Raw genomic sequence first — 12,271 nt, 5'->3', positions numbered from 1 at the left:
CCAGGAGGCCACCCATTTTGGCTCGTTTATTTCTCAGCTCCTATCATACGACCATCAGGGCATCCAGCCAGACAGTCAGGGGATCCCTAGGATGTCGTTCCATGGCAATGCTGTTTACTTGTGAAAGCTTCGCAGAAATGTAGCTCCATTCAATGGCTTTTCATCCCCATGAGGAAACACTGAAAATATTTTACATGCAAGCTAGACAGCTATTAATAGAAAAGCTAAAGAGAGAGTTGGAAGATAATGGCACAGCTCCTCAGAAACAGTCCCCTTGTCTGTGAAGTTCAAACTCAGAAGCACCTGGATTGTATTCAGCGGATGAATCCCCAGTATGAGAAATGACTACAATGGTTTATTTCTGTTTGTTTGGCAATCAGATTGACATATTTCCTTGGCTCCCTGGTGCTATTAGAAAGAGAGCCTCTAAAACGGAGACTATTGCCCATTTCAGTAAGAAATGAGGCCACATGTCAATAGGATAGAGGTAACTAGACATTTATAACACTGGGCAGTGATGCAGAATTGATTAGCAGGTGTAATTGCAGTAAGTAAGATGCTCTCTGCTCCCGGTAATGATGACTCGTGGCATATTGAGAGGAAAAAGCACGATTTGCAAGGAAATGAGATGCCCCATGTTAAGACTGGGTCTAAAAGCACCCAAATAGAATTGGAAATAACTTAACTATTGAAGGAGACTGTGGGATGTAATGGGTAAGAGCATGGGCTGTACACGAAGACGGAGCTGACTTCAAAGATCAATGTTAGCATGCATTTGATTTTTGACATGTGCAGCAAGTTCTTTAAGCGAAGTCTTGGCGTCCTCTACTATACAATGGGGATGCTGATAGTGTTTACTTCTCCGGGTGATTGTGAGAATTAAAAAACAACAACAACAATGCAAGCAAAGCAAAGTCTGTGTCTCTCACACAGCAAGTGCTCAAAGAGGAGAAAGAAAGAAAGAAAGAAAGAAAGAAAGAAAGAAAGAAAGAAAGAAAGAAAGAGGCTACCTATCTTGTTTTATTAGTTCACTAGAAACCCCAGTTACTGGAAGGCAACCACCCAGCGATCTAAGTCAGCCTGCATATGAGATGCACTTTTGTAACTGATTAGATTCAGACCAGTGGCAATCTGTGGTCCCCCAGGGCAGAATCGGAGGTTCTGGCTCGTGAACCGAGGCCATAAGCAGCGGGGAAAATCTTCCCAGAATGGCAAATGTGAAAGCGAAGTGCCAAAGGTGACTACTTATTTCCAACCAATTCTAAAAGCCTCTCAACTCCAAGTTGGCATAAATGCAAATCTAAACTGCTGAAGGATGATCCACAGTTTCTACATTATTCAGTCTTTTAAACATAAAGAAACCTGAGTTTTCCTTAAGCAATTCCATCAAGGTTCAACTGAAGCAGGTGTAAGAGGCGAAGCAAAACACCAACAAAAAGTCATCGCAAGAGAGTCTCCTTTGGCTTTCTGTTGTACCTGGGAAACCATTCATCTTATCTGCTGCTCTCTCCCTCTCTCCCTTTTTTAGTAAACATTAATCCGCACAGATGGTGAACCATGGCAATCTCTGCCACCAGCTGCAGAGAGGAATTTTTAATGAAATGGGAATTTGAAGGTTTTTACACAAAGCACTAGGATCTCTGCTACTTTTTCTCATAATGCTCAAATTATTTTTACTGCCGCGGGTTATAAGTGCATCACTGCGGCACTGCCTCTGGAAGAAACTGACTTGCTGTTCAGAAGGCGCTTGCTGCTTTCAGCATGCTGTCTCCTGCCCCACCTGAGTTTGAGGGTGCCAAGCAGGTTTCAGAACCCTGGACAGAGCCAAGTAAAAGGCACTCAGCGGCTAAGATGACAAAATTTACCCTGATTGACCTTATTCCAGACAGCGAACCTTGCCCAACCTCTGTCTGCCTTTTGCTGGTATGTCTCCTGATCTTCTGGCCTCCCTTTGAATAAATTCCACACAGCGTTGTGGCTTGGACTTAACTGCTTCTCTAATCCCCAACTGAAAAATTTATTTCCTTCCCCCCCTGCACTGATCTCACTGACCACCTGGTATTTTGACGTCTCCTGCTTGGCCTTACGACCCTCCTTTACAAACCATACCCATGAGCAACTCGGCTGGACAGGGCCAAGTGTCTACACAGTCACTCACCCTCCCCAGTTCTTGTCCAAGAGGGTTGCTGGACACTTACGATCTTTTTTCAAAGAAATCTTATAGGAAGGAATGCTAAGTTAGTTAGAAAGCCTAAAAATCCTTGCAAAAAGTTTTATGAAGTTACACACACACACATACATGCATACATGTGTAAAAAATTGAAAGCCAAAATACTGTTTAATCTAGGCTATGTTAATCATTTTTAATAGGAACATTTTCCTCTAAAAAAGATTTGTGCACCTCTAAAGACATTCAAAATATAGTGCTATACGATGATTTTGATGCTTATAATAGTTTTTAAACCTAAAATACAATGGGGGAAAAGCAATAAAGAAGCTCTAATAAAAAAGGAGAACTACTGTCTGCTAATTAAGGCTGGACACAAAATCATAATCTTAAGAAGTTTATCTCCATCGAAACTAAATTGTGAAAAATTTCCATCTTGAGCATTTAAGTCTCATGTGTACCCCTCTGATCACCACAAACCCAACCACACACCATTTCAAATGCACTGGGAGAATATTCAAAGGTGAAGGGAGGAGATGACAGGGAACCCATTGTCATGCGTCAAGATCAGGAAGCCTGGGATCTGCTCTTGACTCTGCCAGGAACTGACTATGTTCAGAGGCCTCTTTGGGCCTCAGTGACCTGATGTGTGAATTGACTTGTGGTTCTTAGGTCCAAGTAATATAAGAGATCAAAGGAAACAAAGCAAAATTCATCTGGAACTCGAAAAGGAGACCCTCTTCCAGATCCTTGATACTATTTCACAAGGGTCATGTAGGAGGCAGGTTTCAGAACCCTGAACAGAGCTAGTCTGATGTGGGCAGGAGGAAAAGCAGCTTTTATGACGGAGTAGAAAAAAGACAGGAGATAAGAAACAGTTGGGGGGAAGACTGGCCTCGATGACACCAGATGGAGTTTGTCCTTGTACTCTTTATAAAGGTGTCTCTTAGAACCATGTCAACATCCTAGACAAGGTCATACGCTTCTTAAAGCAGGGCTCCTTGAGGGTTAGTGCTCACCTGTACCCTCTATTTACAAATTCCCGAATCTAGAAATGTGTATTTTTCCCAGCCCAGCTGGTGATTCTGCCAGGCACTCATGCTGGAGAGGTTTAAAAGGCAAAGACCAGGTCTTATTAAGTGCCTGGCACATACCAGCCTGCCAAGAAAGCATGCTAAAAGAATGCATGTGCCGAGTGAACTAATGTACTTCAGATCCTGCAATCCAGCACAAACAATGACCTACCTTTATTGGACAGGTTACTCTGGACATCAGGCAAACTTCCATAGATTGCCGTTCTACCAAAGATGCTTTTAAATAAAGCCAGCTGAGATAATCGGAGGTGACACCATGGTGAGAAGGATAGAAGGGGACACAACTACAAATAATATTATTTGTCCTAGGGTGCAAGATGATCCCCTGTAGGCAGGTAAGAACTACAGCAACACAAAGAGGAGGATGTAAACGTTGGCCTTTAGGTGAGGTAACTCCAAGACTGAGAAAGAAGAAGAGGTCAGGTGTTATCCAAAATCAAGCCTCAGATCTTCCTGCCCAAAGCATTCTTTAATGAGTATTTATTAAGACCAACCCGCTGGTGCATGATCCTCTAGTCTGACCTATAGTTCCTCTGCTCTGTCTCACAGTCTCCCTGTGAGAAAGTTATAAGGCAGAAGGAAAGACTCACATGGCGTTGAAGCCAATGATACAATCTGGCAATGACTGATGATGCTTACACAGTTGGCAGCCCTCCTAGGAGACTGCCCTACTGACTCGGGAATCACTGATAGCTTTTCTTGGGCCATGGCCTTACAGGGCACGCTATGCTATTTTGCCCATCATGAAAGGGCTGGCAGTCCACAAATCACCTGAGGGCAGGATCACTCTGAAGTGACTTCAGAAAATGATTTGTGTAAGTTAATGTGCACTTCTTATGGCCCTGCTGTCATCAAAACACTGGGTCAAATCAAATAAGTCCATCAAGATGCTATCAAATATGCATGCAAAGAGAATGGATGTGATGTTGTTGAGAATAATAAAGCAGTCCATAAATGCTACAAGGTAAATCAGCTGTTCTTTCAGGCATGGAATACCAAACACCACATCCATCCATACATATTATATATGCTGTAAGCACACATATACTATACATCAGCAGTTATTGACACACATGGAGAAACACAACATGGTTAAGGTGTTTGCTTCATAGTAGCATGTACTATCATGAAGGCATGGGCACATGGGCTGAACAATGCCTTAGTGTCTAATCAATTGCTTCTCCAAGGAAAATCTCCCTGGTGAATATTTTGCATGGGGAGCATGTGTATCCCTAGAAAGGTTGCAACATAAATAGAAAATACTACACTAATAATAGGGAGACTACACTGATGCCGCAAAGGAAGGATCTCAGGTAGGTAACTCTAAGATTTTCTGAAGGGATTCTTTGCCATCAGCATGTTTCTAATCTCAGGTCATGGGGGAAAATGCACCCCCAACCTTCAAGGGGAATAATGAATGAGTTGGGAGGAAGAGACCCCTTGTTCCAAGCCTCCTTCCTTCCTTTCCTCTCTCCCTTTTATCCTCCTTCCTCTCTAACTCCCTCCTTCTGTATTTCTGGAAAGTGCCCTCTAACACCAGTGGCCCCTCTGCACACTGTATTTAGCAATGCCAGCATTCCTTGGGGTGCATCTGCATGTGACAAGATGTTTGCTATGGGCCAGATGTGCGGAGTTACAGACATGAATGAGCTACCCCTCTCCTTAAAGAGTTCACCATTGACTGTCAGATAACCATGTGTAGGCAATTAATGATAATGCCAATAAGAACAAAGTACAGTGGGGCCTTGACTTACGAGTGTCCTGAGATACCAGTTGTCTCTCGGCCAATTTTTTGCATTGAGTTGATAGAGTAATTTGAGTTAACGAGCTCCTTAACGAGCTCCTTAACGAGCTCCTTAACGAGCTCGGTCTCAGAACGAATTAAACTCGTAAGTCAAGGCCCCACTGTACTTACTTTAAAAGAGAATATAGCCAAGCTCAGTGGTTGAGTGTGGACCCAAGAACCAAGAGGTCACCGGTTCAATTCCTGGTCAGGGTTGCAGGCTCAGTCCCCAGTGGGGGACATGCAGGAGGCAGCTGATCAATGCTAGTTCTCTCTCATTGATGTTTCTATCTCTCTCCCTTCCTCTCTTTCTAAAAATCAATAAAAACATATTTAAAAATAAAAGAGAATATAAGGAAAGAATGACTGTAGAGATTGTCAAGTATCTCATACAAGATAACATCTGCACTTTGATTGAGAAATAGGATTTTCATTCCCTGAAAAGCCAGACCACTGTTCCAAGTTCATTTGTAGACTGTATATCCTCAAAGGATGATAAACTAGGTTACAAGACTGTGGCCTTCATGGACAGAACTGTACGGTAGTTGCTGACCTTGGGAGAGAAGACCATGCCCTTTGAAAACTGGTAGAAGAGGGAATTGCTTGAAAAAGTTTTCCATGAGATCCAAGAATCAGTGCTGTATTCATTTATGACTATTCCTAGGGGAAGTAGTGTCAAACCCCCAATATAATCTTATTGATTTAATTTTTAAAAATTGCCACCTGAGCATCTATTCTTGGAGTGCTTATTTTTTAAAATATATATTTTTATTGATTTCAGAGAGGAACAGAGAGGGAGAGAGATATAGAAATATCAACGATGAGAGAAAAATCACTGACTGGCTGCCTCCTGCACGCCCCCTACTGGGGATTGAGCCAGCAACTCAACCATTGAGTCAAGCCAGCCAGGTGGAGTGTTTATTTTAAAAAACCCACAAAACCCCAAACTTCGTTCTCCTTTCTCTGCTCTTTTATTCAAGTCCTTTTCAAGTTGTTTCCTAAGCAATAGTAACTGTTCCAGTGAATAAAATGTCAGGAGGTGGGCAGATCTGATTAGAGTAGCCTCTGACCACATGTACCAAGACAGCCATGTGTATATGTGTGTGTAAGAGAAAGATAGAGATAGAAAGATAGATAGATAGATAGATAGATAGAGCGAGAGAGAGCGTTAAATTCTTGGATATGACCTCATTATTAACATGGTTTATAATGTTAACCTTGTTCCAAATGTAAAATGTGCTGAAAACATTGATACTCAGCTCTTTCTGGTTTTGTTTCTGGCACCTCGGGCAACTGCTCCCTACTAGAGCTAAAAACTGCAAGTGTATTACAAAATGAAGGCCTGGAAAAATGAAATGTAGATGTGAGTTGAAATAACACTCTAACAAGAAACTCAGTGTCCGCCTCTATCACTCCTTGAGGATGTCTGCTTTGTCTAAGGATATTCCATCTTGACGGGCCTCACCTCTTGGAGGCATGTCTCCGTACTTATCCTTGGGAGTCCTGTAGGCGGAGGGGTGTAGGGCAGTGAAAGTGGGGAGAGTGGTTTCAGTCAGTGTCTGGATTTGTGTTCACAGATGAACAGAGAGCCACGGTACTTACTGGAGGTCACACTTGGATTCCAGGTAAGGGCCCATGCCTAGGTTGCAGGCTACTGATGCTCAGTAGGGGGCATGCAGGAGGCAGCTGATCAATGATCCTCTCTCATCCTTGATGTTTCTATCTATCTCCCTCTCCCTTCCTCTCTGAAATCAATAAAATCCTTCTATATATATATTTTTCACAAAATGTATTTTATTAAATAAAGCACTCTAAAGTAATTTCCATCTAAACTTTCTTTTTTTATCAGTGTAAATGGCTCAGCAATCCCAGTTTCTGAATTTATTATTTTTTATGTTCAAGAAATTTTATGCTTAAGATACATTTTGTAGTTCTATCATTAATTTTTACTTTGTCTTTAAATTATACATTTATATTTTCGTTCTGTCTTATATATTCTTTATTGTTGAAAGTATTACAAATCCTCCCTTTGTTGTTGTCTTTTTCCCATTGATCCCCTTCACTCCGCACTAGCCCCTCCCAGGCCTTCATCACTCTATTGTCTGTGTCCATATCTATATAATAAAAGCCTAAGCGACCGTTAAGGCAGAACAACCAGAATGACCGGTTGCTATGATGCACACTGACCACCAGGGGGCAGACACTCAATGCAGAAGCTACCCCCTGGAGGTCAGTGCACTCCCACAGGGGGAGTGCTGCTCAGCCAGAAGTCGGGCTCATGGCTGGCGAGCACAGCAGAAGCACTAAGGAGGAGTGAGCTTAGTGGTAAGGTGCAGTGAGCAGGTGGGCGGTAAGGAGCAAGGGGTCCCGGACTGTGCAGGCCGGACTGAGGGATGCCTCCCTCTCCCCCCCAGTGCATGAATTTCGTGCACTGGGCCTCTAGTATGCATATAAATTCTTGGTTAATTATGCCCCACCCATCCCCCCACCCCCTCCTTCCCTCTAAAATCTGTCAGTCTGTTCCATGCTTCTATGTCTCTGGATTAATTTTGTTCATCAGTTGTTCATTAGATTCCACATACGAGTGAGATCATGTGATACTTATCTTTCTCTGACTGGCTCATTTCGCTTAGCAAAATACTCTCCAGGTCCCTCATGCTATTGCAAATGGTAGGTCCTTCATTTTAAAATAAGGAACAATAATACAATTCTATGGCAGATAGTAGTGCAGATCACCAATATTTCCAGTTCTGTGACTCTCTTGTCATTTGACAAAATGTCATCTCCTGCCTTCATTAAGTTGCACTTGACTATAGAATTGCCTTGGCCAAAGGGGGAAGGGAGGTGGGTCACTTCAGGGTGGACACATAGAAGAGCTGATGTACTCTTCTCTGTCTGCCCTTCTCCCAGCTTTGGCAACCAGTTACATTCCAGATGGTGGGCACTTCATCAGCCATTGTCCTTGGGTGAGAATGTCATGGAGCAAAGTCCTCTGCCAAACTTCAAGTGGACATAAGGTATGAGCAGGAAATAAACCTCTGTCATTTTAAACCACAGGTATTATGGGCTTGTTTCCTACCCATCATATCTGGCCTCTCTAGACCAAAAGAAATTCCAATGTGATAGGCTCACTGAGAGCATTTATGAGCTCAATGTAATTAATGCATTTAGCACAGTTCTTGGCTCAAAATACATGCTTGGTAAATGGTTGCTATTATAACCATTTACTTTCCCCTGATCATCCTGCCCCATGGTGATTCTTCTGTGTGTATACTCACAGCTTTTGCTCTCTGTAAAGCATGGACAAAACTACTTTAGCTCCTTCAAGGTATCCCAAAAAGACAGAGTGAAGCAAGCATGCATTTCATTGGCCACTGAGGTGTGCTGGCTCACCATTTAGAGTTCAAGGATGAAGCATCACTGTGACGTCACAAACATATTCTTTTGAATGACAATGAACAATATAATATCAAGTCATTTTCAAACCTGTCTCCTCTAGGTCATTGTATGTTTTGAAGGTCTTTTATCAGTTAGCTAAGCTTTTCACATTTTCTGTCTTCTTGCCCATTTCCCAAGATTATAAAGAGAGGCAAAGAGGTATGAAAACACAATGGTTCCCAAAGTTGATGTTGCATCAGAATTACCTGCAGAAACTGGAAAATTCTGATTCAAAGGCCGAATTCCCCTGAAATTCTAAAGCAATAGATCCAGGGTGAGGCCTAGGACTTAACATATTTTTTAAGAGTTCCCTACATAATTCTGATTAGGAGACAAGTTTGGGAGCCACTACATTAGTTGCAGAGGGCAGGAAGAGTGACCCTGAGAATCCTGGTAAGACTCAGATATTTTTGTAACTCCTGAAATCATCCTAGCTATTTAGAAATGCCATCCATCCACACTACTCACCGGACAGAATTGCAAGCTGCCATAGGACTTTTTTCATGTTATTGCCCAATACTGAAATGTACCCCTGGCTCGTCTTTAATCTGGCAGAAAACTTAGCTCTCTCTGGGCACCAGCGTCCATATCTCTTATATATGTAAGAAAAAAGTCTTTGATCCACTATTTTCTATAATCCAAACATTTATGTTGATTACCTAACATGATTGTTGCACGAGTGGAGGGCCCTCTGCTTGGGCCAGAATTTTATTTTTGATATGGGGCCAACCAATATTTTTCAAATTTCTAACTGTCCATTCACTGATAAACAGGGTGCCATGCCTGAGTGAAGGCCTCGTCAGTTCAGGTTTTTGTTTTTAAAATAATATTTTTTATTATTCCAAATGTAACATATGCTGATTATATAGTATATGAAGCACAAATACATAACTGTAAAATTTCATAATTTGACATTCCCCAAATATCCACTGTTAATATTTTATTTTTAAGATAAAATATACCATCTATAGCTCTGTAACCTTTAAAATTTTTCCCCATAACATGAGAATTTCTCATGATTGTCTGTTATTAAAAATGGAACTTTAAGTACCTGCCTAGTATTTCATTGGATAGTTATCATACTTATGTGACCATTCTTCTACTGTCAGACATTTTAGGTAGTTTCCAATTATTTTCCATTAAACATCATGTTATGATGAATATTCTTCATACATATATCCTTATGTATGTAGCTCTGCTCATTTCTTTAGGATAAACCAGCAGAATTGGAATTAATGGGGAGTCAAAGACTATAAAGAGTTTCACAGCCTTCTAAATGGTCTCCCTATCTCCATTCTTTCCCTCCTCTACATATCTTCCTTACTATTGTCAAGACTACCATTGTCACACACAGACTTTGTCCCCTCCCTCTCGCCCATTTAACTAAACCTATGATGGGATCCCTGTTCTAGATGGTGGTACTCAGCACACTTTACCTTCCCTCAACCTCCCAATATTATTAAAATGAGCAAAAGGATATAAAGGGAAGAATTAAATCAGTTAAAGCTCAGGAGAATAGGAATGAACAGTAACTTTAAGAAATTTCTGAATAATAAAAGAACTAAGATTTGACAGGAAGTGCAGACTCCAGGAGAGAGAGACTCAAAGTCTATCAAAGAAAGACTCCCTCAGAGAGGAGCACCAATTGCTCCCAGCAGAATCCTGCAGAAATTCCACATGGGTGTTGGACATTAACAAGTATGAGGAGCAGGATTGGAATGCAAAGAAGCTCCCAAATCCATATGAAAGAGGGGAATTCTTTTATAAAGGGAAGGCAGTAAAACATGTCCAGGCATGAAATTCATGGACAAGTGGCATTCCTTCAATAGAGGCGGATTAATTATGGCTTTTCTACTTTGTATCCTGAAGCTCTGACATCTGATCTGGAGGGACAGGCCCTCCCAAGGTCAGCCAATTTCTCAACAGTTAATGACTTGCCTATGACTATGCTTTTTGTATATAAAACCAACCAATCCAGAGTCCACACCTCTACCACCTTCCTTATCGGGCTCTCACACACAGAATCACTGTTTTTCTGTACTGATTACCCTGGGGCCAACTACCAGTTGACTAGGGACAGCTCCTAAATCCCAGAGCCTGCTGAAATTATTCGAACTAGCTAATCTTAAATCAGGTTACCCTGCCTCCCTGTTCCTTTCCATGGAAACCAAAATAAAGGCTTTTGCTACAGTTTCCTCCTTTCACGGCCTCCAGACAGACCCTGGTGCTTCCCACTGTGGTCCCCATGAGGTGGTATGCCTCCTTCCCTTGGGAACCAAACTATCTTTTCAATGGCCATCATCTCCTGATGGGCTGGCCTTACTGTATCCTCATTTTTTTTTTATTAATACACAATATTTTAGGACAGAAGTCTTTTCTACTGTGTGTTTCCAAATTGACTGCCAACTCCATGCCCAGTCTTCTATAGGAAATCTTACCCACAGAAACAAGCTTTCTACAATACCTCCTCCTCTTGTGAGAGTCTCATAAAATTCCCTTCCGTGGGCTATCGCAAGAAATCCATTTCCACCAGCAACTGGTAAGAGTTTCAGAAATAATATGATAATAAGTAGATAAAAGCCCTACCAAGAAGCAAGGTAAACATACTGTTAGGTGTGAAAGCCTTTAGAGCAGCGGTTCTCAACCTGTGGGTCGCGACCCCTTTGGGGGTCGAATGACCCTTTCACCGGGGTCGCCTAAGACCATCGGAAAACACATATATAATTACATATTGTTTTTGTGATGAATCACTATGCTTTAATTATGTTCAATTTGTAACAATGAAAATACATCCTGCATATCAGATATTTACATTACGATTCATTAACAGTAGCAAAATTACAGTTATGAAGTAGCAACGAAAATAATTTTATGGTTGGGGGTCACCACAACATGAGGAACTGTATTAAAGGGTCATGGCATTAGGAAGGTTGAGAACCACTGATGTAGAATAAGATGGCAACAATTAAACCTTGTGGTATTGGCAAATGAGTAGGTGAAGAGAGACACTAAAAAAGAAAGCGTGCAACAGATCCATGCACATGTAGGAACTTAGCTGCATCTCAGATTTGTGGTGATGGATGATTATTCTAGAAATTGAATAACTGGAAAACATTAGGTAGATATTTTTTATCAAAAATAGACTAAAATAATTTTGGGTTGAATCCTAGACATACTTTTTTTAAAAAAATCCTACAGTGATTAAATTAATAGGATCATGTTTTTATAATCTTATGCTAAAAGAGGCTTTCCCAAGCAAGGGCAAAACTCAGAAACCACAAAGAAAAAAAATGTACAGAATTTATATCTTAAAAACCGAAGTTACTGCACACCAGCAAGAGTCACTATAAACACATTTAAAAGACTAACAGAAAAGATATCTGCACCACCTAAAACAGAAAAATGGTTAATATTCATAATGTAGAACAAACTCATAAAAATCAATATGAAGAAGACAGCCTATCTAAGAGAAAAAAAGAGCAAGGGCTATGAATAGACAATTTACATAAAAATACAAAAGGCAAATAAACATATGAAAACGTGATGGACTGCATTTGCAATCAGGGAAATGCAAATTCAGTCAACAATGAGAAAGCAGTTTTCACATATCAGATTGGCAAAAATTTTAAAGACTGGCAATATTCAGAGTTGGTGAAGATAAGGGGGAAGAGGAGCACCTTACATTATTGGGGGGTGGAGGGAGGAAAGAGAGAGAGAGAGAGAGAGAGAGAGAGAGAGAGAGAGAGAGAGAGAGAGAGAGAGAGAGATGCTTTGTGGAGGACAATTTGG

General features: G+C 41.2%; 1 protein-coding gene across 1 annotated transcript in view; it reads right to left on the bottom strand.

Moving 5' to 3' along the window:
• Window positions 1-12,271, bottom strand: part of CA10 (carbonic anhydrase 10) — a 360,899-nt gene that overhangs the window by 169,601 nt on the left and 179,027 nt on the right. The window lies entirely within an intron of this gene.

Source organism: Myotis lucifugus, unplaced genomic scaffold, assembly GCF_000147115.1.
Source record: "Myotis lucifugus unplaced genomic scaffold, Myoluc2.0 scaffold_287, whole genome shotgun sequence".
Taxonomy (NCBI): Eukaryota; Metazoa; Chordata; class Mammalia; order Chiroptera; family Vespertilionidae; genus Myotis; species Myotis lucifugus.
This window is presented reverse-complemented; position numbering and strand designations above follow the sequence as displayed.